This window comes from Aethalodelphis obliquidens, unplaced genomic scaffold, assembly GCF_003676395.1.
Source record: "Aethalodelphis obliquidens isolate GAN/ISIS:26980383/991018 unplaced genomic scaffold, ASM367639v1 scaffold5, whole genome shotgun sequence".
Lineage (NCBI taxonomy): Eukaryota > Metazoa > Chordata > Mammalia > Artiodactyla > Delphinidae > Aethalodelphis > Aethalodelphis obliquidens.
The window spans coordinates 16,039,774-16,064,329 of NW_020837949.1; the positions used below are offsets into that span (position 1 = coordinate 16,039,774).

Genomic DNA, 24,556 nt, shown 5'->3' on the forward strand with positions numbered 1-24,556 from the left:
ACAGTATTTGTTTTCTTCTTTCTGACTTACTTCACTCTGTATGACAGACTCTATAGGTCCATCCACCTCACTGTAAATAACTCAATTTCGTTTCTATTTACGGCTGAGTGATATTCCATTGTATATATGTGCCTCATCTTCTTTATCCATTTGTCTGTCAATGGACACTTAGGTTGTTTCCATCTCCGGGCTATTGTAAATAGAGCTGCAATGAACATTGGGGTACATGACTCTCTTTGAATTATGGTTTTCTCAGGGTATATGCACAGTAGTGGGATTGCTGGGTCATATAGTTCTAGTTTTAGTTTTTTAAGGAACCTCCATACTGTTCTCCATAGTGGCTGTATCAATTTACATTCCCACCAACAGCACAAGAGGGTTCCCTTTTCTCCACACCCTCTCCAGCATTTGTTGTTTGTAGATTTTTTGATGATGGCCGTTCTTCGCTAATCATTTTGTTGAGGCAGTGTAAATAAAGTGTATAAAACTCTCCAGGACATAGGCATTTTGAAGTAACATGGGGCATTTGTTCATCTAATGGAAGAAATAAAATAATTAGGCGCAAAGGTTTGTAGTATGTGTGTAAATGGGTTATTATGATACTGTTGATGCACAAAAATTTATAACATTGTGAAAGGTCTTAACACAACAAAATATGATGAACTGTTGACAGGACAATGTCACTGAAGAAAATAGGATGAAAATCCTTAGGAAGAAGCTGCAGGGACACCTATTTGTTTTGATGAAAGGAATAGCATGATTTGTATTGTTTTAAAGTGAAATAGGTTTTTGTGTTTTGCTTGTGGTTGTGAATTCCCTTTCAATGGAAATATATGTGTTGACCAGATAATAATTAGAAGCATTCAACGTAAAGGAATATTCTGCGTGAGAGATTTTATTCCTTGACTTCTCCCCAGCCTCACTGACATATCATTTATATAAAATAGAAGCTACCCATTTTAAGTGAACAGTTGGATGAATTTTAGTAATGGAACACTGACCTGTAGTCAGAACCAAAATCATAATACATAAAAATTTGTTGTCAGTTTTTCATAGAAGCCTTTTATCAGGTTGCAGAAGTTTCCTTCCAATCCTGGTTTACTAAGAGTTTTTTTTTTTTTTTTAATCAGAAATGGAAGTTGAATTTAGTCAAATACATTTCTGTATTGGACGCAATTGTCAGATATTTTCTTCTTTTTTTGGTTTGTTAGTATGTTGTGTCACATTGACCGATCCTTTCAATGATAAACCAATCTTGCACTCCTGTGGTAAACTCCACTTGATCATGATGCATTGTCTTTTTTTATACATTGTTAGATTCAATTCTTTTACTACGTTTTTACTATTAAAATTTACTATATTTTTGCATTTATGTTCATGAGGGGTATTTATCTTTACTTAAAAATATCTTTGTCTAGTTTTGGTACCAAGGTAATATTGGTTTTGTAGAATGAGTTGGGAGGTAATATGGACTGAATGTGTCCCTCCCAAATTTGTATGTTGAAGCCTAATCCTCAGTGTGATTGTATTTGAAGGTGGGTATTTTAGGAGGTAATTCAGGCTAGATGAGATCATTAGAGTGGGGCCCTCATGATAAGATTAGTGCCATTATAAGAAGAGACTCCAGAGATCTTGAGCCTTCTCGCTCTCTCTCCCTCTCTCTTCCTCTCTCTCCCTCTCTCCCTCCCTCTCCCTCTCTCTCTCCCCCTCTCTCATCCCTTCCCTTTCCTCAAGTATGCACAAAGAAGAGGTTATGTGAGCACACAATGAGATGGTGACCACCTACAAGACAAGAGAAGAGGACTCAGACTGAAACCTACCTAGCTATCACCTTGATCTTGGACTTCCCAGCCTCCAGAACTGTGAGAAACAAATTTCTGTAGTTTAAGCCATTCAGTCCATGGTACTTTGTTATGGCAGCCTGAGCAGACTAAGACAGGGGACATTCTGTCCATTTCAATTTTCTGGAAGACTTTGTATAGAATGAGCATTATTTACTCCTGAAATGACTGGTTGACTCCCTAGTGAAGCCATCTAGGACTGGACTTTCCTTGTGAGAATGTTTTTAACTACAAATTTAAGTTCCTTAATAGACATCATATATTCATATTATTTATTTATGAGTGAGTATTGATATATTGTGTCTTTCAAAGAATTTGTCCTTTCATCTAAGTGGTTGAATTTATTGTCTTTAAGTTTTAAAGAAATAGTATTTCATTATCATCATTTTAATATCTATAGAATCTTCCTTCAGTGATGTCACCTCTCTCATTTATTATATATATATACACATATATATATATATATATATATTTTTTTTTTTTTTTTTTTGCGGTACGCGGACCTCTCACTGTTGTGGCCTCTCCCTTTGCGGAGCACAGGCTCCGGACGCGCAGGCCCAGCAGCCATGGCTCACAGGCCCAGCCGCTCTGCGGCATGTGGGATCTTCCCGGACTGGGGCATGAACCCGTATCCCCTGCATCAGCAGGCGGACTCTCAACCACTGCGCCACCAGGGAAGCCCCTCCCTCATTCTCTTTTATGTTTTTGTTTTCCTTGGATAGCTTCTATTGCTATGCCTTCAAGTTCATTAATATTTTGTTTTACAAGGTCTAATCTTCTTTTGATTTTACCCAGTGTATTTTCACCTCATATATTGTAGTTTTCATTTCTAGTAGTATGATTTGGGTCTTGTTGCCACCTTCTATGCCTCTACTTAAGTTTTTTGAACACATTGCATTTTCATCTCTAGTAGTCTGTTAACTCTAGTTTGTTGTAGTGATAATAACTGTTATAATGTACTTGTCTGCTAATTCTAACAACTGTTTCAGTTCTGGGCAGGTTTTAATTAACTGATTTATATACTTGTTATGGGTCTTATTTCCTTGTTTGTTTGCATGCCTAGTAATTTTTGATTGAATTAAAACACTGTGAATTTTACCTTATTGGACGCTCGTTATTTTTGTGTTTCTATAGATAGCATTTAGTTTTGTTCTGGAATGCAGTTAAATTACTTGAAGATAGTTTGATCCTATTGATTGCAGCTTTTAAGATTTGTTAGGTGAGACCAGAGCACTGCTCAGTCTAATTAAATCCTCATTAATGAGAAAAGAGCCTCTGTATATTCTATACAATGGCTCATAAATCATCAGAATCTCCAGGGAAACAAGCACTGTTCCCTGCCCTGTATGAGCAATGAATAGTCTTACCTCTTATCCTTTTAAGCGGTGATGAGTGATTCTTTCCCTGGCCTCAGTTAGTTCCCTGGCATGATGTGCTGATCGGTATTCAGTTGAATACTCAAGGGAGGCCCTCTGTAGGTCTTCAGAGATCTCTCTCCTTGCACCTCTCTTTTCTCTGCTACTCTGTCCTGCAGACTCTCCCTGGACTCTGAGTTCTGCCTGCTCAACACAAGGATAAAAGGATAGAGAGATAAATGGTATGATGTCACAAATAAAACTCCAGAGGTGTTTTTCTGATGTGTAAATATTTTAATTAAGCATTTATTGGCTTTATTTTTCACATAGAAGGAATCACAAACATGACTTAGAATTTGAATATGGAAAAAAATTTCTTATCCTGATAAGAAAAGGTAACAGAATATTTCCAAGGAGGTAATAGCACAGAATAAAGCAGCAATATACTTGATTTCTAATATGTTCATCTTTTGAAAATCCCTTAATTTGAGAGAAGGGGGAAGCTTAGCTTCCTCAGTTCCAAATTTGGGGTAAGATGAATAGAAGTGATAAACCTGATGTTTAATTAACCAATAGCCTAAATATCTTAGTTTGCTATAATTCTAAGATAATATAAATTGCACTTTACTTGAAATATGATTAATAATCATTTTTATTTCTATTAATGATGCCAATAGACAATGTCCAGTTAAAACATGATTTATTTCCAATAATTTGCACTTCAAATTTTTCTTTAGCACCTTCTATTCTTCAGATAATTGTGGATTATTTCAATGAAATTCTTAAGCATATATATTCAAAGTATTATATAACATAAATAGAAAAACAGAGTTAAATATCTTTCATCTTATCAGCACATGATTTGACTGTTACATTTGTAGATATTTATGTAATTAAAATTCTTGAGAATATAAACCTTTTGGGCTTTTGAATTTATAATTATGTTTTAAGTATTTTCCATACTGTTATATACTGTTGCAACTGTTTGTAGTGTAACTTTAATGAATAATGTATCAACCAGTTGATATACCATTATTTACATGGTTATCTGCCAATATTTGGTATTGACTTGTTTTTCAAATTTTTGCTATTACAACATAACATTCCAATGAGTATCTTCATGTCATTTATTTTCCATAAGATTAGTTTCCAGGGCTTCCTGTCCTTTGTATAATCAAAAGGGTATAAAAATGATAATGGCTTTTTGTTGTTGTTGTTACACTAGTGTCGTTACACTAGTAACAGTTGTTGTTACTGTCCTAGAGAATTCATCTATTTGTTCACTGATTTTTCAGTTCACCCAACATTTATATAGGGTATGTGTCTACCAAAAATAGTCAATATAATAGATGCAATACAAAATTCAATGAGGAACAAAATAAATAGACTAGTGATAATAACGCATGGTAATAATACAATACTGCAATAATGGAAGTATCTACCAAAGACTGTAGTTGTATGCCTAACCCAGCTTGGGATAATCAGAGAGAACTCAAAAGATGTAGCATCTATAGTAGGTCCTAAGAATGAGAAGGGGCATTTATAGGTAAAAAGGTGAAGGAAGTATATACCTAAGGAATGAATCACCTTTGTAATATTTTTCACTTTGATGAATGGAAAATAAAACCTGTCTCCTTACATGACACATTTTGTTTTGTGCCTATTACATTGCTGTTGTTTTTTCATATATCACCCTTTAAAAATATTTGGTGAATGGGATAACTAATGAATAAATGGTTGAATTTCTAAGGACAGTAACTTAGTATAACGTCATTATCATCAGCTCCAACACCAATAAAATGCCATTACATAACACATGTGATCTTTACAAATTGCCCTTAGTTGACCTTACCAGCCTTATCTTCTAGATTTCTCTCTGTGGACCTAATGTTCCAGTCACATCAAACTCTTTACTGTTCCCTGAATATAGCTCTGCACCTTGTGAAAACACACTAATGGAATACCACGCGTTAGTAAAAAAAACAACAAAATATCACTCACTCTCTCTCTCTAATACAAAAAAGAGATAATATTGAAAGAGAAAAATAAATGAATTCACAGATTCATATTCTAATACCATTTATGTAAATTAAATACTACTTGGCGATTACTTTTTATCACAAGGAAGAGTTGCTAAGAAAGATTATCCCAAATAGACGTTAAGGCAGAAGGATGACAGCATGATCTTCATTGTCATGCTGTGTGGGTAAACCTGCCTAAGAATCTACTGACTGGAGAGACATAAGCCTTTCTTTGATTCACCATTGATTAGCAGCAGACATTTTACAACTCTTTAAAGTTGGATGTTAATTTGTAGGAAACTAACTAGATGTAAATGATTTTCTCCAGAAAAGAAGATAAAGCTAAAGGTTATACATTTTCCCCCTGTAAGATGAGACAGTTATGAATTTATTCAAAAATAATTTATTATATTCAAAAGTAATTTAATTTTATTCCAGTATTATTTATTTTTTTCATATCTATAGCTATATATCTTCTGGACTTCTTTTTGTGTTTCCTATACCCCTTCCCCAATTTTCTAAAATTCTAAAATATATTTCAGTATACCCTTATTGATGGAAATTTTTTTTCCTGGAGTTTTGAAAGCTACATTTTTATCTCCTTTTTTTCATCTCTGATTTGAGAGCTGGCCTGTTTTACTTGAGCTATTTTTTTCCAGTGACGATTTCTTTAGTTCTTAATTTTTTTCTTTAATTTCATATCTTAAGCAAATTATTTTAATTTGTGAAAAACTTTTGGTCAGTACTTTTCTGATGCCTAGTAATACACTTCATTTTTGTTGGGGAGAGAGGTCATATTTCAGTCTTTCCTTTTAACCTGAGTCTGATGGGCACAAGATAATCCATTTTTTATTTTTACTCACCTCTAAATGGAGATTGTTCTTTATGAGGGATTGATATAGAAGTTTACTGGTAGAAAACAGGGAGACGTGACCATCTTAGAGATAGGTGCCCTACTCCAGGCTAACAAGAACTCTTTCTGGCTTGTGGTGAAGCCATTCATATAACAGATATTCTGTGCAATAATTTAGCTTTGATTTACCATCTATTGAGCAAGATCACCAAACTCAGAGCTTCCTGACTCTCATTTATCGTCCTGTGTTTTACCACAGTATAAGCCTACGAAGATTAGTCCTACTTAGGATTAACCTGTGGACATGTCATAGCTGCAGGTTTCTCTTTGTTCCTCTGCCTCCTTTGTCAATATGCTGTGTCAACAAGGGCTCTACGACTGGCCTTCTCTTCTAAGAAAGGAATAAATGATTTTTCCATCTACTGCTCTCATATTTATTCGTTAAGCATTTGTTAAGCATTTATTATCACTATTATGGTTCAAAAAGGGCACCAGAACTTGCCAACACAGCCAGAACATGCTTTCGCCCACCTACCCTCTTGCCCATGTTTGTACTCATGGTGAACAATTTGGTGAGAACGCATTTCAGGCAGGGGTAACAACAAATTCAAAATCCATTGAGCTTGCTGTGTATAAGGACCAGCAAAAAGGCCAGTGGGACAGGGATGATGGAGGGTGTTCTGAACCAAGTGGAGATCTGCTGAGCCTGTTCTGAGTCCGCTCTCGGCTCCTTCCGTCAGCCAGGGCTGATTTTCACCATGCTCAGCAATGCCTCACTGTGCTTTATACTTGTGTCTGTTTCCTGCTTGACTTGTTTTAAGCTGTAGTCTCTGATCTAGTGCCCAGATTTTCCCCTAGAAGTAGCTAGGGGAAAATCAGCCTCCAGCTGATTCTGATCTAAACACAAGATTCTGATCTTCCACACCTCCTTGTCTTACATTTTTTTACTTTACATCTTTTGAAGAAATGAAAGATTTTTGATTTGTTGTTTGTTTTTGATTTTTTAGAAATGCAGTTTCATGTGGTCCTCAGTCAAATGAAAAAAATGTCTGGTTGATTCGCCCTGCCTCCAGATTTTCAAGCAGAAGTTTTCCTCGGAATTGACCACTTTTCTGAGTTTGATCATGTCAGTGTAGCAGAGATGATCAGATTTGGTGATGCCAACTCATGCTACAAATCTCACACAAGATATAAAAGCATAATGCTGATTTACTAAATTTCACTGGGAATTATGGCCATAAAGGGACAGACTGTTCACATCTCCCTAGTGTGTTTTTTTCCTTGAGAGCAAGCTATCATAGAAAGATAATTTATTAGAAGATAATTTGGTGAGCATGAGTCGGAATAACATGAGTTAGTACAATGTTGGGAATGTTTAGTGGTATCAGGCCTAATGGCTTGATGCTTCCATCATTATAATAGGACCCCATCTATCAGAAAGACCCAATGCTCATATTAGCCTGAGGGTTCCAGCATGGTCAGAGCTGAAACAATCAGAGCCAACATTTGCATCCAATTTTCTTTTAGCCATACTTCTTCAGCTGAAAAAAATTAATTTGATACATATAGTAAATAGCATAATATTTTCTCATATTCTTTTCTTCCTTCTTCCAGGCATGTGGTAATACTGCACCTTCCCATCCTGTTGCATGTAGACACAAGCACGTAATTTGCTTTGGTCGATTAGTTTGGAAGTCATTGAGAGCCAGCATGTGGTTTGCAACATTCCCTTTACCCTGCCAGGGTGATAAGTGAGGACTTCATCATCCTGTTCCTCCAAGTGAGGTTGACTTGGAGGAGTCTCAACCGACCCCAAATCATAAGAATGTTGTAAAACTTTGTTATTTTAAGCCCCTAAGATTTGGGTATTGTTTGCTACAATAGTATTTTGGGTTTCTGGATCCAATTCCAGTGTGTGTGTGTGGTTCCCCTCACACCACCAACAAGCATTTCTCTGGACCCAGCTGAACATCCTACATTTTAACACAGTTCTGCCACTATCTACCTGGAGATAGCATCAGAATCCACAGGTTAAGGGCTCAGTCCCATAAGGCCCCCCACCTCCCCCAGTAAAGATGCCAGTCACCAGCCCAGGTTATCACCTATGCTTCTGACCAACCGGCTGTAGATTGGAGGTTCCCAAGACCCCCTCCTTAGTTTTGATTAATTTGCTAGAGTGGCTCACAGAAATAAGAGAAACATTTTACTTACGAGATTACTGGTTTACTAAAAAAGAATGTAACTCAGGAACATCCAGATGGAAGAAATGCACAGAGCAAAGTATAGGAAAAGGGCATGGAGCTTCCATGCCTTTTCCAGGTACGCTACTCTCTCCACATCTCCACATGTTCACCAACTGGGAAGCTCTCTGATCCCCCTCTTTTTGGTTTTTTATGGGAGGCTCCAATACATAGGTATAATTGATTAAATCATTGGCCATTGACAACTAAACTCAATCTTCAACACTTCTTTCCTCCTTGGAGGTCAGGGTGTGTGTGGCAGGGGTAGAGTGGGGGTGGGGTGGGCTTTAAGTCTCCATCTAATCACAGGGCTCTGGCAACTAGCTAGTCCAAAATCAGCTCATTCACATAACAAGAGACACATTTATCACTCTCCTCAAAGGAAATTCCAAGGGTTTTAAGAGCTCTGTGCCAAGAACAGTGGACAAAGACTGGACCTATACTTCTTATTATAAATCATAACGTCATACACGGTAGAATCAGGCTTATGCTGACAGATACTGGTACCTTGATATACAGAGTGCTAACAAACAACACTAACTATGTGGTATTGGCTCAATGGCTTATATGTTTGATAATGAGGACAGTTTTTACCATAGACTAGAAGAGTGAGGGTCTTTATTATGTAGTGGCTAAATACTTGGTAAAAGCAACAATTGCAGTAATGGAGGCATTCATACAAGCTTTAGACATACATAGCTAAGTGGAGAAAGAGAGAGAGGCAAGGGGAAGAGACAGCAAAGAAATATTCAAAGTGAGAACCGTGATTCAAAAGAAACTTAGGTGTGGTCATTGCTCATAGAGCTGACTGCAGTAAAATAGAGAAGCCAAAACTATGTTTTAGAAAATTGTGCTGTCAAAAGAATCAACAGCTTGGACTAAAGTAGACCATAACTGGTTGATATTTAAAAAGATCCTGGGGCTCCCAACTATCTATAGGCAAGAAGTCAGCTGAGAGAGTTGCTCAGGTTCCAAGAAGAACATCTTGCTGATGTCCAATTCAGATACAGCCAAGGAGAATAATGTAATAAAAAAAGGGGAGGGGGGAGAAGAAAAAGAAAAATTATCCAGGGAGAAGATTGGACAAGTTAGCTGCCCTAAGGAGGAGAACCAGTGCTTATTCAAGAATCACTCCCCACCAACTTTGGGGGGAAATCCTCAATATGTCTTTTGGAAATTTTTCAGAATTGCTACAGACAAATCTCTATTTTCTGGGATCAGTGTTTGCTCTGTGACTCCAATTCTTCCTCTGTCAGAATGATTACTGCAGTAATCGGTCCTGGTTCCATTACTGCATATTGGATTTTGGAGGAGTTTATAGGCCTTCAACTCAAGAAGAGCCACATCCAGACCTAATACCAAGATACTGCACAAAGCCACTATATTCCTTAAATATCTTGGGCTGTGGAATTGATATCATGATTAGAAAGGACTTTTGTATTAATTCCTTTGAGTGGAGGGGGATATATTTTGTATGTGAGTAGGATAGAAAACTAAATGTTTTCTTACCAGAAGTGTGGACTATGGCAGTCTTTAGAGCTATTTATCAATCTTTTAGTTATTCCCCTTCTGACAAACCTACAATTACAATTGTCTAATTCTTTGATGAGAACCATGGCCATATGACCTGGCTTTGCTTAAGGAAATATAAGTAGCTATGATTTGTGTAACTTCCAGAAAAAGTCCTTAATAGTCAGTGCATGCTTTGTTATGTCCTTCTCTCCCTGGTGACTGGTGATGTTCCAGATGGTGGAAGCTCTGTCATCCTGAGTCTCTGTGTGACTGAGGTGAGATGAGCATGTAGCATGAGCAATAAGTAAAAGTATAATGTTTTAGCCACTAAAATTTTGGAAGTGTTTTTACGGTGGTGCAGTATAATTCATTCTGACTGATACAACCCAAAACTAGATCAATTAAAATAAATATTAGAGCCCATTTTCCTCATGATTGCATAAGTCCTAAACAAAATATTAGCAAAGGAAACTCAGTACTCTCAAAAAATGCACCATAAACAAGTTGGGTACATCCCAGGAATGCAATGATATTTTTAATAGAAAGTGTATACATTTAATTCACTGCATTAATAGATTATAGAAAAAAAATATGCTCACATCAGTAGATACATAAAAAATTCTTAATAAAATTCAAGACCAATTCAATAAGCTAAAATAAAAGGAAACTAACTTAACTTGAAACAAGATAACCAAAATACCCCCTACAATATGTACAATCACAAATGGGTAAATGTTGGAATTGTTCCCTTTAGATTTAAGAACAAGACAGGGGTTGCCACTTTTACTACTTCTACTTAACACTATAGTAGAAGCCCAAAACTGGAATAAAATATGGAAAGTAAATTAAGGTGTAAATATTTGAAAGGAATAAATAATAGTCTTATTGGATTTGTTACTGTTTTCATAGGAAATTTTAAAGTACCTAGAGACAATCAACAGAACTAGAGCAATATTGCTGGAAGTGAGATTAAACACACAAGTATCAATTCAGATCTAGTCACCAGAAAACAACAACTAGAAAGCATAACTTAACAAATAGAAAAGATACCACCATTTAAAATAGGAATAGCCCACAAACAAAGATGGCAGAGTAAAAGGATGTGCTCTCACTCCCTCTTGCGAGAACACCAGAATCACAACTAACTGCTGAACAATCATCGACAGGAAGACACTGGAACTCAGCAAAAAAGATAACCCAAAGACAAAGGAGAAGCCACAATGAGACTGTAGGAGGGGCGCAATCACAATAAAATCAAATCCCATAACTGCTGGGTGGGTGACTCACAAACTGGAGAACACATATACCACAGAAGTCCACCAACTGGAGTGAAGGTTCTGAGCTCCACATCAGGCTTCCCAACCTGGGGGTCTGGCAATGGGAGGAGAAATTCCTAGAGAATCAGACTTTGAAGGCTAGTGGGATTTGATTGCAGGACTCTGACAGGACTGGGGGAAACAGAGACTCCACTCTTGGAGGGCACACACAAAGTAGTGTGCACCTCGGGACCCAGGGGAAGGATCAGTGACCCCAAGAGACACTGAACCAGACCTACCTGCTAGTGTTGGAGGGTCTCCTGCAGAGGCCGGGGGTGGCTGTGGCTCACCGTGAGGACAAGGACACTGGCAGCAGTTCTGGGAAGTACTCCTTGGTGTGAGCCCTCCCAGAGTCCGCCATTAGCTCCACCAAAGAGCCAGGTAGGCTCCAGAGTTGGGATGCCTCAGGCCAAACAACCAACAGGGAGGGAACCCAGCCCCACCCATCAGCAGACAAGCAGATTAAAGTTTTACTGAGCTCTGCCCACCAGAGCAACACCCAGCTCTACCAACCACCAGTCCCTCCCATCAGGAAACTTGCTCAAGCCTCTTAGATAGCCTCATCCACCAGAGGGAAGACAGCAGAAGCAAGAAGAACTACAATCCTGCAGGCTGTGGAACAAAAGCCACATTCACAGAAAGATAGACAAGATGAAAAGGCAGAGGGCTATATACCAGATGAAGGAACAAGATAAAACCCCAGAAAAACAACTAAATGAAGTGAAGATAGGCAACCTTCCAGAAAAAGGATTCAGAATAATGAGAGTGAAGATGATCCAGGACCTCGGAAAAAGAATGGAGGCAAAGATCAAGAAGATGCAAGAAATGTTTAACAAAGACCTAAAAGAATTAAAGAACAAACAAACACAGATGAAAAATACAGTAACTGAAATGGAAAATACACTAGAAGGAATCAATAGTGGAGTAACTGAGGCAGAAGAACGGATAAGTGACCTGGAAGACAGAATGGTGGAATTCACCTGCTGCAGAACAGAATAAAGAAAAAAGAATGAAAAGAAAGAAGACAGCCTAAGAGACCTCTGGGACAACATTAAACGCAACAACATTCGCATTATAGGGGTCCCAGAAGGAGAAGAGAGAGAGAAAGGATCCGAGAAAATACTTGAAGATGTTATAGTCAAAAACTTCCATAACATGGGAGAGGAAATAGCCACCCAAGTCCAGGAAGCGCAGCGAGTCCCATACAGGATAAACCCAAGGAGAAACATGCCAAGACACATAGTAATCAAATTGGAAAAATTAAAGACAAAGAAAAATTATTGAAAGCAGCAAGGGAAAAACAACAAATAACATACAAGGGAACTCCCATAACAGCTGATTTCTCAGCAGAAACTCTACAAGCCAGAAGGGAGTGGCATGATACACTTAAAGTGATGAAAGGGAAGAACCTACAACCAAGATTACTCTACCTGGCAAGGATCTCATTCAGATTCGATGGAGAAATCAAAAGCTTACAGACAAGCAAAAGCTAAGAGAATTCAGCACCACCAAACCAGCTCTACAACAAATGCTAAAGGAACTTCTCTAAGTGGGAAACCCAAGAGAAGAAAGGACCTACAAAAACAAACCCAAAACAATTAAGAAAATGGTCAAAGGAGCATACATATCGATAATTACCTTAAACATGAAAGGATTAAAAGCTCCAACCAAAAGACATGGATGGATACAAGAACAAGACCCATATATATGCTGCATATATATGCAGTCTACAAGAGACCCACTTCAGACCTAGGGACACATACAGACTGAAAGTGAGGGGATGGAAAAAGATATTCCATGCAAATGGGAATCAAAAGAAATCTGGAGTAGCAATACTCATATCAGATAAAAGAGACTTTAAAATAAAGAATGCTACAAGAGACAAGGAAGGACACTATGTAATGATCAAGGGATCAATCCAAGAAGAAGATATAACAACTATAAATATATATGCACCCAACATAGGAGCACCTCAATACATAAGGCAACTGCTACCCGCTATAAAAGAGGAAATCGACAGTAATACAATAACAGTGGGGGACTTTAACACCTCACTTACACCAATGGACAGATCATCCAAAATGAAAATAAATAAGGAAACACAAGCTTTAAATGACACAATAGACCATATAGATTTAATTGATATTTATAGGACATTCCATCCCCAAACAGCAGATTACACTTTCTTCTCAAGTGCACAAAGAACATTCTCCAGGATAGATCACATCTGGGTCACAAATCAAGCCTCAGTAAATTTAAGAAAATTGAAATCATATCAAACATCTTTTCTGACCACAACACTGTGAGATTAGAAATGAAATACAGGGACAAAAATGTAAAAACCACAAATACATGCAGGCTAAACAATACGTTACTAAATAACTAAGAGATCACTGAAGCAATCAAAAAATACCTAGAGACAAATGACAATGAAAACATGACGATCCAAAACCTATGGGATGCAGGAAAAGCAGTTCTAAGAGGGAAGTTTATAGCTATACAAGCATACCTCAAGAAACAAGAAAAATCTCAAATAAACAATCTAAACTTACACCTAAAGAACTAGAGAAAGAAGAACAAACAAAACCCAAAGTTAGCAGAAGGAAAGAAATCATAAAGATCAGAGCAGAAATAAATGAAATAGAAAAAAAGAAAACAATAGCAAAGAACAATAAAACTAAAAGCTGGTTCTTTGAGAAGTTAAACAAAATTGATAAACCATTAGCCACACTCATCAAGAAAAAGAGGGAGAAGACTCAAATCAATAAAATTAGAAACGAAAAGGGGGAAGTTACAACAGACACCGCAGAAATACAAATCTTCCTAAGAGACTACTACAAGCAACTCTATGCCAATAAAATGGACAACCTGGAAAAAATGGACAAATTATTAGAAAGGTATAACCTTCCAAGACTGAACAAGACTGAAATTATGAACAGACCAATCACAAGTAATGACATTGAAACTGTGATTAAAAATCTTCCAACAAACAAAAGTCCAGGACCAGACGGCTCCACAGGTGAATTCTATCAAAAATTTAGAGAAGAGTGAACACTCATCCTTCTCAAACTCTTGCAAAATATACCAGAGGGAGGAACACCCCCAAACTCATTCTACAAAGCCATCATCGACCTGATACCAAAATCAGACTAAGATATTACAAAAAAAGGAAACTACAGGCCAATATCACTGATGAACATAGATGCAAAAATCCTCAACAAAATACTAGCAAACAGAATCCAGCAGAAGATTAAAAGGATCGTACACCATGATCAAGTGGGGTTTATCCCAGGAATGCAAGAATTCTACAATATATGCAAATCAATCAATGTGATACACCATATTAACAAATTGAAGGATAAAAACCATATGATCATATCATTAGATGCAGAAAAAGCTTTTGACAAAATTCAACACCGATTTATGTTAAAAACTCTCCAGAAAGTGGGCCTAGAGGGAACCTACTTCAACATAATAAAGGCCATATACAACAAACCCACAGCAAGCATCATTCTCAATGGTGAAAAACTGAAAGCATTTCCTCTAAGATCAGGAACAAGACAATGAATCCACTCACATCACTATTATTCAACATAGTTCTGGAAGTCCTAGCAATGGCAATCAGAGAAGAAAAAGAAGTAAAAGGAATACAGATTGGAAAAGAAGAAGTAAAACTGTCACTGTTTGCAGATGACATGATACTATATACATAGAGAATCCTAAAGATGCTACCAGAAAATTACTAGAGCTAATCAATGAATTTGGTAAAGTTGCAGGATACAAAATTAATGCACAGAAATCTCTTGCATTCCTATACACTAATGATGAAAAATCTGAAAGAGAAATTATGGAAACACTCCCATTTACCATTGCAACCAAAAGAATAAAATACCTAGGAATAAACATACCTAGGGAGACAAAAGACCTGTATGCAGAAAACTATAAGACACTGATGAAAGAAATTAAAGATGATACCAACAGATGGAGAGATACGCCATGTTCTTGGATTGGAAGAATCAATATTGGAAAATGACTATATTACCCAAAGCAATCTACAGGTTCAATGCAATCCCTATCAAATTATCAATGGCACTTTTTACAGAACTAGAAAAAAATATCTTAAAATTTGTATGGAGACCCAAAAGACCCTGAATAGCCAAAGCAGTCTTGAGGGAAAAAAACGGTGCTGGAGGAATCAGACTCCCTGACTTCAGAGTATACTACAAAGCTACAGTAATCAAGACAATATGGTACTGGCACAAAAACAGAAACATAGATCAATGGAACAAGACAGAAAGCCCAGAGATAAACCCACACACCTATGGTCAACTAATCTATGACAAAGGAGGCAAGCATATACAATGGAGAAAAGAAAGTCTCTTCAATGAGTGGTACTGGGAAAACTGGACAGCTACATGTAAAAGAATGAAATTAGAACACTCCCTAACACCATACACAAAAATAAACTCAAAATGGATTAGAGACCTAAATGTAAGTCCGGACACTATAAAACTCTTAGAGGAAAACATAGGAAGAACACTCTTTGACATAAATCACAGCAAGAGATTTTTTGATCCACCTCCTAGAGTAATAGAAATAAAAACAAAAATAAACGAGTGGGACCTAATGAAACTTCAAAGCTTTTGCACAGCAAAGGAAACCATAAACAAGACGAAAAGACAACCCTCAGAATGGGAGAAAATATTTGCAAACAAATCAACGGACAAAGGGTTAATCTCCATAATATATAAACAGCTCATGCAGCTCAACATTAAAAAAACAAACAACCCAATCCAAAAATGGGCAGAAGACCTGAATAGACATTGCTCCAAAGAAGACATACTGATGGCCACGAAGCACATGAAAAGCTGCTCAACATCACTAATTATTAGAGAAATGAAAATTAAAACTACAATGAGGTATCATTTCACGCCAGTTAGAATCGGCATCATCAGAAAATCTACAAACAACAAATGCTGGAGAGGGTGTGGAGAAAAGGGAACCCTCTTGCACAGCTGGTGGGAATGTAAATTGATACAGCCACTTTGGAGAACAGTATGGAGGGTCCTTAAAAAACTAAAAATAGAATTACCATATGATCCAGCAATCCCACTACTGGGCATATACCCAGAGAAAACCATAAATTCAAAAGGACACATGCACCCCACTGTTCACTGAAGCACTATTTACAATAGCCAGGTCATGGAAACAACCTAAATGCCCATCGACAGATGAGTGGATAAAGAAGATGTGGTACATATATACAATGGAATAATGCTCATCCACGAAAAGGAACAAAATTGGGTCATTTGTTGAGACGTGGATGGATCTAGAGACTGTCATACAGAGTGAAGTAAATCAAAAAGAGAAAAACAAATATAATTTAACACATATATGTGGAACCTAGAAAAATGGTACAGATGAACCGGTTTGCAGGGCAGAAATAGAGACACAGATGTAGAGAACAAACGTATGGACACCAAGTGGGGAAAGCGGCGGGGGGGGGGGGGGGGGTGTTGTTGTTGGTGTGATGAATTGGGCTATTGGGATTGACATGTATACACTGATGTGTATAAAATTGATGACTAATAAGAACCTGCTGTATATAAAAAACCAAAAACCAATAAAACAAAATAAAATAAAATAGCAATAAAAACTATAAACTGTCTGCAAATAAATCCAACAAATGATGTTCAAGTTGTGAATGTTAAAATTATAAAACTTTCTGAAGAACACTGAAAATATTTAAATGGAAGGAAAGATAGTATATGACAGATTTTTCCAATGAACATGTCCCTTCTGAATACTTTATTCTGCATGACACAGGATTTAGGAAATAATCCTCAATTTATGCTATAACTTTTTGACAGAATTTGCATGTGATGTCATTGTTTTCATAGTCTTTGAGGGCTTGTTGTGACTTTCATCACTAATATTTATGCTATTAGGATTCAATAAACAAGTCAATCATTGCATAAACAGCATCTATCTATCTACCTACCTACCTACTTACCTACCTAACCTATCTATTGTGTTTGGAAGAAGCAAGTATAACGTTTTGTCTTCTGTGTCCCTGAAATGTGTGAAATTAAACTGTATATTTTGCTAAACTCAGACTATACCCATATAGTTAGATTCTTTTTGCAACATTGTCTAATTTTCATTTTTTCTTTGTCACCTCTTGATCTATGATGGATGGTTGGGTGTTGCTTTCTTAAATCCCAATTCAGAACAGAAAGTACTGCTTCGCTACACTGCCAAATGCTTCAATGTCTCAATGTCATTACAAATATTTCATAACTTCCTATGTGGTCACAGACTCTTACTCCTTGTCTTATTTTAGTAACCTCCAAAATATCTGCATGGTTCTCTCTGGGGCAATTTTTCTCCCATTTTCAATTTTCTTCCCTACTGTTTACCTATATATTACGAGATTTTTTCCCCCCAGAAAATTGCTTCTGTGTAGAAGAACTTGCTATCTTGGATAAAATGGTCAGAGAGTACAAACTGCCACCTCGTCCTTTCAAGAGGAGATCTAATTACCCAGCTGGCGCTACAGAATACAAACATTTTCACTCTGGACAGTGTTTATCTGTTTTTCTGCAAGTATATCACTTTGGAAAGCTACTTGCTCAGCTAATCTGTAACTGTCATGGAAATGTAATTTTTTTCCCTCTTCCAAACAAACAACAGGCACCTGGTAAGACTGCCTTATGCACCCATGCATTCAAGTCTAACTGTTTCCATGGAAACCTAGAAAACCCCTTGTGCAAGGTTCCCAGCATCTTGTCACATTTCCCTTTTCTCTATGCTGCTCTATCTCTCCATTCCTTCAGTGCACTTGCATGAAATTACAGTGCTTTGCAACAGCTCTGTAATAGACTTCTTTTCCATTCTTGCCCCTGTCAGTGATTCATTCTTGCCATGTTAGAGGGCAGAAACTGGGTCTTATTCATATGTGTAGCCTCCTCAGTACTTTGTCCAGTGCCTTAGACTTAATGGGCACTCAAAGCATATTTGTTGAATTGCATTGGAGTAAGGGCTTATTGTCTTAGTGAGTTTTACTTTTGTGATAAAAGTAAACACGCTCATTAAGCACTTCTTCAACAGAATAACTGGAAAGATAAAAAGAGCCTGCTGACTGAATACACAGTTTAAACCACCAATTTATATACTTCCAAACTAAACATGAATTTTCAGCCCTTTCTCATATCTTGAAATTTTTAAAGTCTATAAAATTTAGAAATGAAGGAGAGTGAATTAATATCTATTGAGCAAATACTAAATATTAAGCATTGCAATTTTTATTTCCCTGTGAATTCAGTATCATCATCTATAGGATCTGAGTATTAAAACCTTAGGAGATAGAGTACATGCAATTTGAGTTATAATTAACTTACTTAACCTTATGATCTCCTTAAACATCTATGCTGGCACAGAATTTATGATCAAGCATTTGTAAATGGCTGGGGTTGAGAATCTTAGGGAAAAAAGTGGTGAGTATATAAATTTATTTTATGAAAAGATGAAACAGCCTAAAAGATATTCTTAACAACTTTCTGGAAAAATTACTAATGGCAGAAGCTATAACGTGATAACATTCAGGAGAGACTACCTTAAATTTGAGGTACACCAACGTATATGAATAATAAATACTCTACTATGAAATGTTAAACAACATATAAGAAGGCATATAATATTGGCAAAGAATGATTAGGGTCAGAACATTCTAATTCTTTTTTTTTTTTTTTGCGGTACGCGGGCCTCTCACTGCTGTGGCCTCTCCCGTTGTGGAGCACAGGCTCCGGATGCGCAGGCCCAGCGGCCTTGGCTCACGGGTCCAGCCGCTCCGCAGCATGTGGGATCCTCCCAGACCGGGGCACGAACCCGTGTCCCTGCATCGGCAGGTGGACTCTCAACCACTGCACCACCAGGGAAGCCCTCTAAATCACTATATTTATGACAGAAGACACAAAGTAATTATTCCGATATTAAAAAGGGGAGCCTAATTTGAAATACTGCAACCCCTCTGTGTTAGTGATGACCATGTTGGGAGTTACACCTGTACTTAGTAGTAACAAGCCATCTCCTCCCTTTCTTTGACAGTGTGGTGTCAGAGGAGCCCTAGTGGAGGGTAAATGCTTACTTTCCACTCAGGGGCAACAAGGCAGCCTCCCTTATGAAATGTCAGCAGAGACCACATGTAGAGGCTGTACTTTCATCCCACCCATGGCAAGGAGGTACCCTTCTCCTTCTCTAAGGAAGGGTATCAGAGGAGACCTATTGGACCGTCAAGACCTTCTTCATTGCTCAGCAATAACAAGGGCACTGCTATGGTGATAGTGGAGGTCAGGTGAGGAAGAGTAATGAAGCATCCCCTCCTAGGCAGATTGGTAGCAGTGGGAGCCTAGGGTGGAGCCTGAATTCCCACCCTCACCCAGCAATAACAAGAAGTCCCTCTACCTCAGGTGTCAACAGAAGCTGAGGGGAAAAACTGGACTTCCATCCACACCTGACAGTAATAAGGTGCTGTGGCGCCCCCTTCAACCACAGCAGCAGTGTCAGAGGAAGCACGTTAAAACAGAAAGTGTCAATAAAATACAGTCTTATAACATAGAATACAAAATGCCCAGGTAGCAATTGAAAATCATTTGTTATATCAAGAACCAAATGATCTCAAACTGAATGAGAAAAGACACTGAGATGACAGAGATGTTAGATGTTAATAAGGATTTTAAAGCAGCCATCATAAAAGTGTTTCAACAAGCAATTATAAACATGTTTGAAACAAATTTTTAAGAAAAGAATGTCTCAGCAAAGAAATAGAAGATATAAAGGAACATTAAATGGAAATGTTACAAATAAAAACACCTAAGATTAAAAACTGATCATACCAAATGTTGGCTAAAAAGAGAATTTGTTGGCCAAATATGGAAATAAGAGAACCCAGAACTCTCACACACTGCTTTTGGAATATAAGCTGGCACAACCACTTTGGACAAATTAAATAAAAATATACATCCATACAGAAAGATTTGAAAATGAATGTTCTTAGCAGCTTTATTTGAACCAGATAATACTGGAAACAATACACATATTCATCAACACATGATTGCATAAACAAACTATATGTCCATCCATTCAGTGGAATATACCCAGCAATAAAAATGAACTACTGATATACATGACATGATGGATGAATGTTAAGATAATTATGAAGAGTGAAAGAAGCTTGACAAAAATAAACTGTTCTGGTTTATATAAAATCTAGAAAATGCAATTTAATAGACAAGGACAGAAAACAGATCAGTGGCTGCCAGAGCGGGGCAGCAGTGGGGGAGGGACAGGAGGTATGGGAGGAAGGGATTAAAAAGTGCCATGAGGACAGGCTCTAGGCGCTCGTGTTAGTTCTCCTCAGGCCCTTTGTGCAGACCCCTGGGAAGGGTGAGGGGGTTGTTTGCCTGATGGACTAATACAGGTGCCAGGCAGGGCCCTGCGGAAGTCCCTGCACCAATGGTTTGGCCACGTGGTTGCCCTGTGCCTTGGTGGCCGAGGGCCTCTTCCTGGGTCACTCCTGGAGCAGGAGCCAGACTAGGGCAGACACCGGGCTCCCGTGCGGCCCTCTTGGAGCCTGTGTGAACCGCTGGCCGGCGGGATGTGGGATGTGGTGACTATGCAGGACTGCCCTGGCCTGTGAGGTCTGCCAATACGTGGAGAAACATAGCTCTGGAATAAAAGGAGGCTTCGCACTAAAAAAAACTGCATCAGCTTTCATGAAGTATTTACCATCCACATCATCATATCTTAAAAACTTCAAAGACCCCAATTCAGGATATCATTTCAGCACTTCTGGTCTCCAACTGAAACCTTCTCCAATTAAATATGGATACTAGGCCCGTGGGAATTTTTGGCCAGGAAGATTAGCTACAAGGTATTTAAAACTTCCATGTCTCATACTAACATCTGCTGCTGGGAGTGGCCATACAGCCCCAAAGACTTTTGATCAGTGGAAATATATGATCTGTGACCTTAGTGACTATAAATGGATTGCACCTGATATTGTGTAGAAGATTGATGGTTATATTGCTAGAGAAAATCAGAAAAGCTCTTCCTAATAGAGGACCTTGCAAAGCTGGCATCCAGCTTTGACAAGATTGTTGAAAGTCTAGATTCTTGAAGGACTTTATCACCACAGTTTCACCTGGAAAAATGGCATTTAGAGCAACAGATCATGGATTTGAAAATGACAAGCATTGTAAAAAGGGTCTGTTTGGTGAGCTCATTCTCTAACAACAGCAAATTCAAGAACATGAAGAGGAAGTGTGCAGAGCCTCTGGCCAATATAGCATGAGCTATGCTCGGCAGAAGCGCAAGGTGCCAGACGAAGAGAAAATTGATCAAATTCAGGAAGAACTTCAAGAAGTACAGAGAATCTTGGAACGATTAGAAAAGGAGAGCAAACAACCGAGAAAATTAGAATTTAGGTACCCATCATAGAAAGCTTAAGAAATCTTTGACTGACATTGTATTCTAAAGTTCTTGATGTTCTGTCTGATTATGGTGCCAGTTACAATACACAAGATCTTCTGCCAAGGACTGTCGTGGTTGGCCTTAGGTGTCTGGGTCAGGAGGACTGATTGAGCCCAGGAGTTCTGGCTTTTGTGAGTGCTCTATGCCCACTGGGTGCCACACTAACTTTGCCATCAACATGGTACCTCCCTGAAATGTGGTGGTGGGGGGACCAGGTTGCCTAAGGAGGGGTATACTGGCCCAGGTCAGAAACACAGCATGTTAAAACTCCCAGGCTGGTCAGTAGTGGGATTGCCGCTGTAAATGACCCCACTTCACTCCAGTCTGAATTTAATAAAAGTGGCATGAGGAAACTTTTGGGGGTGATGGATATATTCACTGTCAAGACATTAAGCTGTAAACTTTAAATATGTGCAGTTTCTTATATGTCAATTATACCTTAATAAAGGCAGTTAAAATTTTTATTTATATGGCTATTAAAAGTCCTAATTTTTCAACTTAATTGACTAATTTCCAGTGACATGAATTTTTATGTTCTTCATATAGCCTTATTAAAAGATGTCTGAAGGGACCTTAATTTGGAATTATTTCATTATTTAAAGACTTCTAGCCAATCAAAGAAAGCTGATTTCTTTTTATTTCAGAGGTTATCTTTCATTTCCATTCTAAGCCTCCATTTATAACACTTTACCAAAATCAAAAGTTCCTACAAGAAATATAATCTTTGATGTTGAACTTCCACATTTATGGATATTGACAACTATTGTGGCCGTAATGCAGACACATTAAAAAAGGCTTGAGTTTGGGGAGGAAATTTTTTTTTTTAAATTAGAGGACGCCATCCATATTGGTATAAACAACAAAAACAAACGTAGATTTTACTTATGAATGGAAGGACAAAATACTAATGACTTCTCACTCCGGTTTCCAAATGTCCACAGTATCAGAATGTCATCTGCCACCTGACAGAAATCTCCAGTTGGTCAGACTGTAGGGTCAAAGACCACATTACTTTTGTCAACAATGGAAACGAATAATCAAAGTTAACAACCAGAAACAAACTATACCAAGACATTTACTTAGCACAGTAGATCTGAAGTATTGAGTCACTGCACATGAGACTTACCATAGAAGCCAAGAGAAACTGGGCCCCTTAAGGGGCACAATTTAGATCTTAGGGTACACAATGTTACTGGCTACAATGTTAGAAATCAGGTCAATAATGCTTCACTAGAAACCCCAGAAATAAACTGTCAAAGGACAGCTCACAGATATTGAGTTAGTTATATGCATGCTAATAATTTACTTACATATATGGAAGAGAATGTTAGGCTGTTGTCAGTCAACAAAGGCAAAAGCAGATACATAAGGAAAAGAAGAAAGAGGGGAAGGAAAGTCTGGGAAGAGTGAGTTCTGTTTTCATATATTGGCAGCTAGCAAAGAGGGCAGATGCGTAAGGATGCACTTGAGCAGTCTGATGGGGGTCATCAAAGGAAGCCACTTGAGTTCTTTGTGGATTCTTTAGGAAGGCCTGAGAGTTTAGCTGGGGCACAGAGAAGATGAGTGGAGATACAGTTGGGGTTCAAGATGAGAGCCATTATTTTTCCTACTAAGTTCTACTTAATCAATGAATATAGGACAGAGCTGTCACCTGAAGATTGTGTTATGAGGTGAGTTCCATGAGTGGAATGCAGGAAGAAATATGATTAAAAAAATGAATCTTATAAAGTTGAAAAGCAGGCTCACTATAGAAATACGGTAGGATTGAAGAAAATAATTTCTCTACCAAATCAAGAAAAGCTTTTTTTTTTAATCCAAGTAAAAGTTTGTTTTCTTTATCCTGAATTATACTGTGAAATCTGTATTTTCCCTAGGTAGGTTGATTTCAGTTGTTATTTTAAAAAATCCCAAATATATATTATGCAAATTTCACTATTCATAATATTTTAAATCCCAAATATATAAATAATGAAAATTTCACTATTCATAATGTTTTCATTCTTGTGGTAAGAATTTCCTCTTGGCTTCATCCCCTTCAACTCCTGCAGCCTTTTTTATCTAGTCATTATTCTGAAATCCTACTTTTTTGTAGCAGTCTACAGTCATCCAGAATCAACTTTCCTCCACCCCCTCTTTATACTGACTCTTTTAATACATTCTGTAGTATCATGACTTGCCCTTTTTTCTTTTTTTTAAACATCTTTGTTAGAGTATAATTGTTTTACAATGGTGTGTTAGTTTCTGCTTTATAATAAAGTGAATCAGTTATACATATACATATGTCCCCATATCTCTTCCTTCTTGCGTCTCCCTCCCTCCCACCCTCCCTATCCCACCCCTCTAGGTAGTCACAAAGCACCGAGCTGATCTCCCTATGCTACGCGGCTGCTTCCCACTAGCTATTTTAAGTTTGGTAGTGTATATATGTCCATGCCACTCTCTCACTTTGTCCCAGCTTACCCCTCCCCCTCCCTGTATCCTCAAGTCCATTCTTTAGTAGGTCTGCGTCTTTATTCCTCTCTTGCCCCAGGTTCTTTATGACCTTTTTTTCTTTTTTAGATTCCATATATGTTAGCATACAGTATTTGTTTTTCTCTTTCTGACTTACTTCACTCTGTATGACAGACTCTAGGTCCATCCACCTCACTACAAATAACTCAATTTCATTTCTTTTTATGGCTGAGTAATATTCCATTGTATATATATGCCACATCTTCTTTATCCATTCATCTGTTGATGGACACTTAGGTTGCTTCCATGCCCTGACTATTGTAAATAGAGCTGCAATGAACATTTTGGTACATGCCTCTTTTTGAATTATGGTTTTCTCAGGGTATATGTCCAGTAGTGGGATTGCTGGGTCATATGGTAGTTCTATTTTTAGTTTT

At 37.8% G+C, this 24,556-nt stretch overlaps 1 long non-coding RNA gene across 2 annotated transcripts; it reads right to left on the reverse strand.

Moving 5' to 3' along the window:
- Window positions 1–364: 364 nt before the first annotated feature.
- On the reverse strand, window positions 365–11,427 carry LOC113617807 (uncharacterized). 2 transcript variants are annotated; one of them, XR_003431774.1, is made up of 3 exons: window positions 11,378–11,427; window positions 3,209–3,400; window positions 365–534 (listed from the first exon to the last, which is right to left on the reverse strand). It is a non-coding gene; the product is annotated as an uncharacterized LOC113617807 (long non-coding RNA). The 2 variants fall into 2 exon arrangements; XR_003431775.1 differs by having other exon boundaries at window positions 365–1,860.
- Window positions 11,428–24,556: the final 13,129 nt, after the last annotated feature.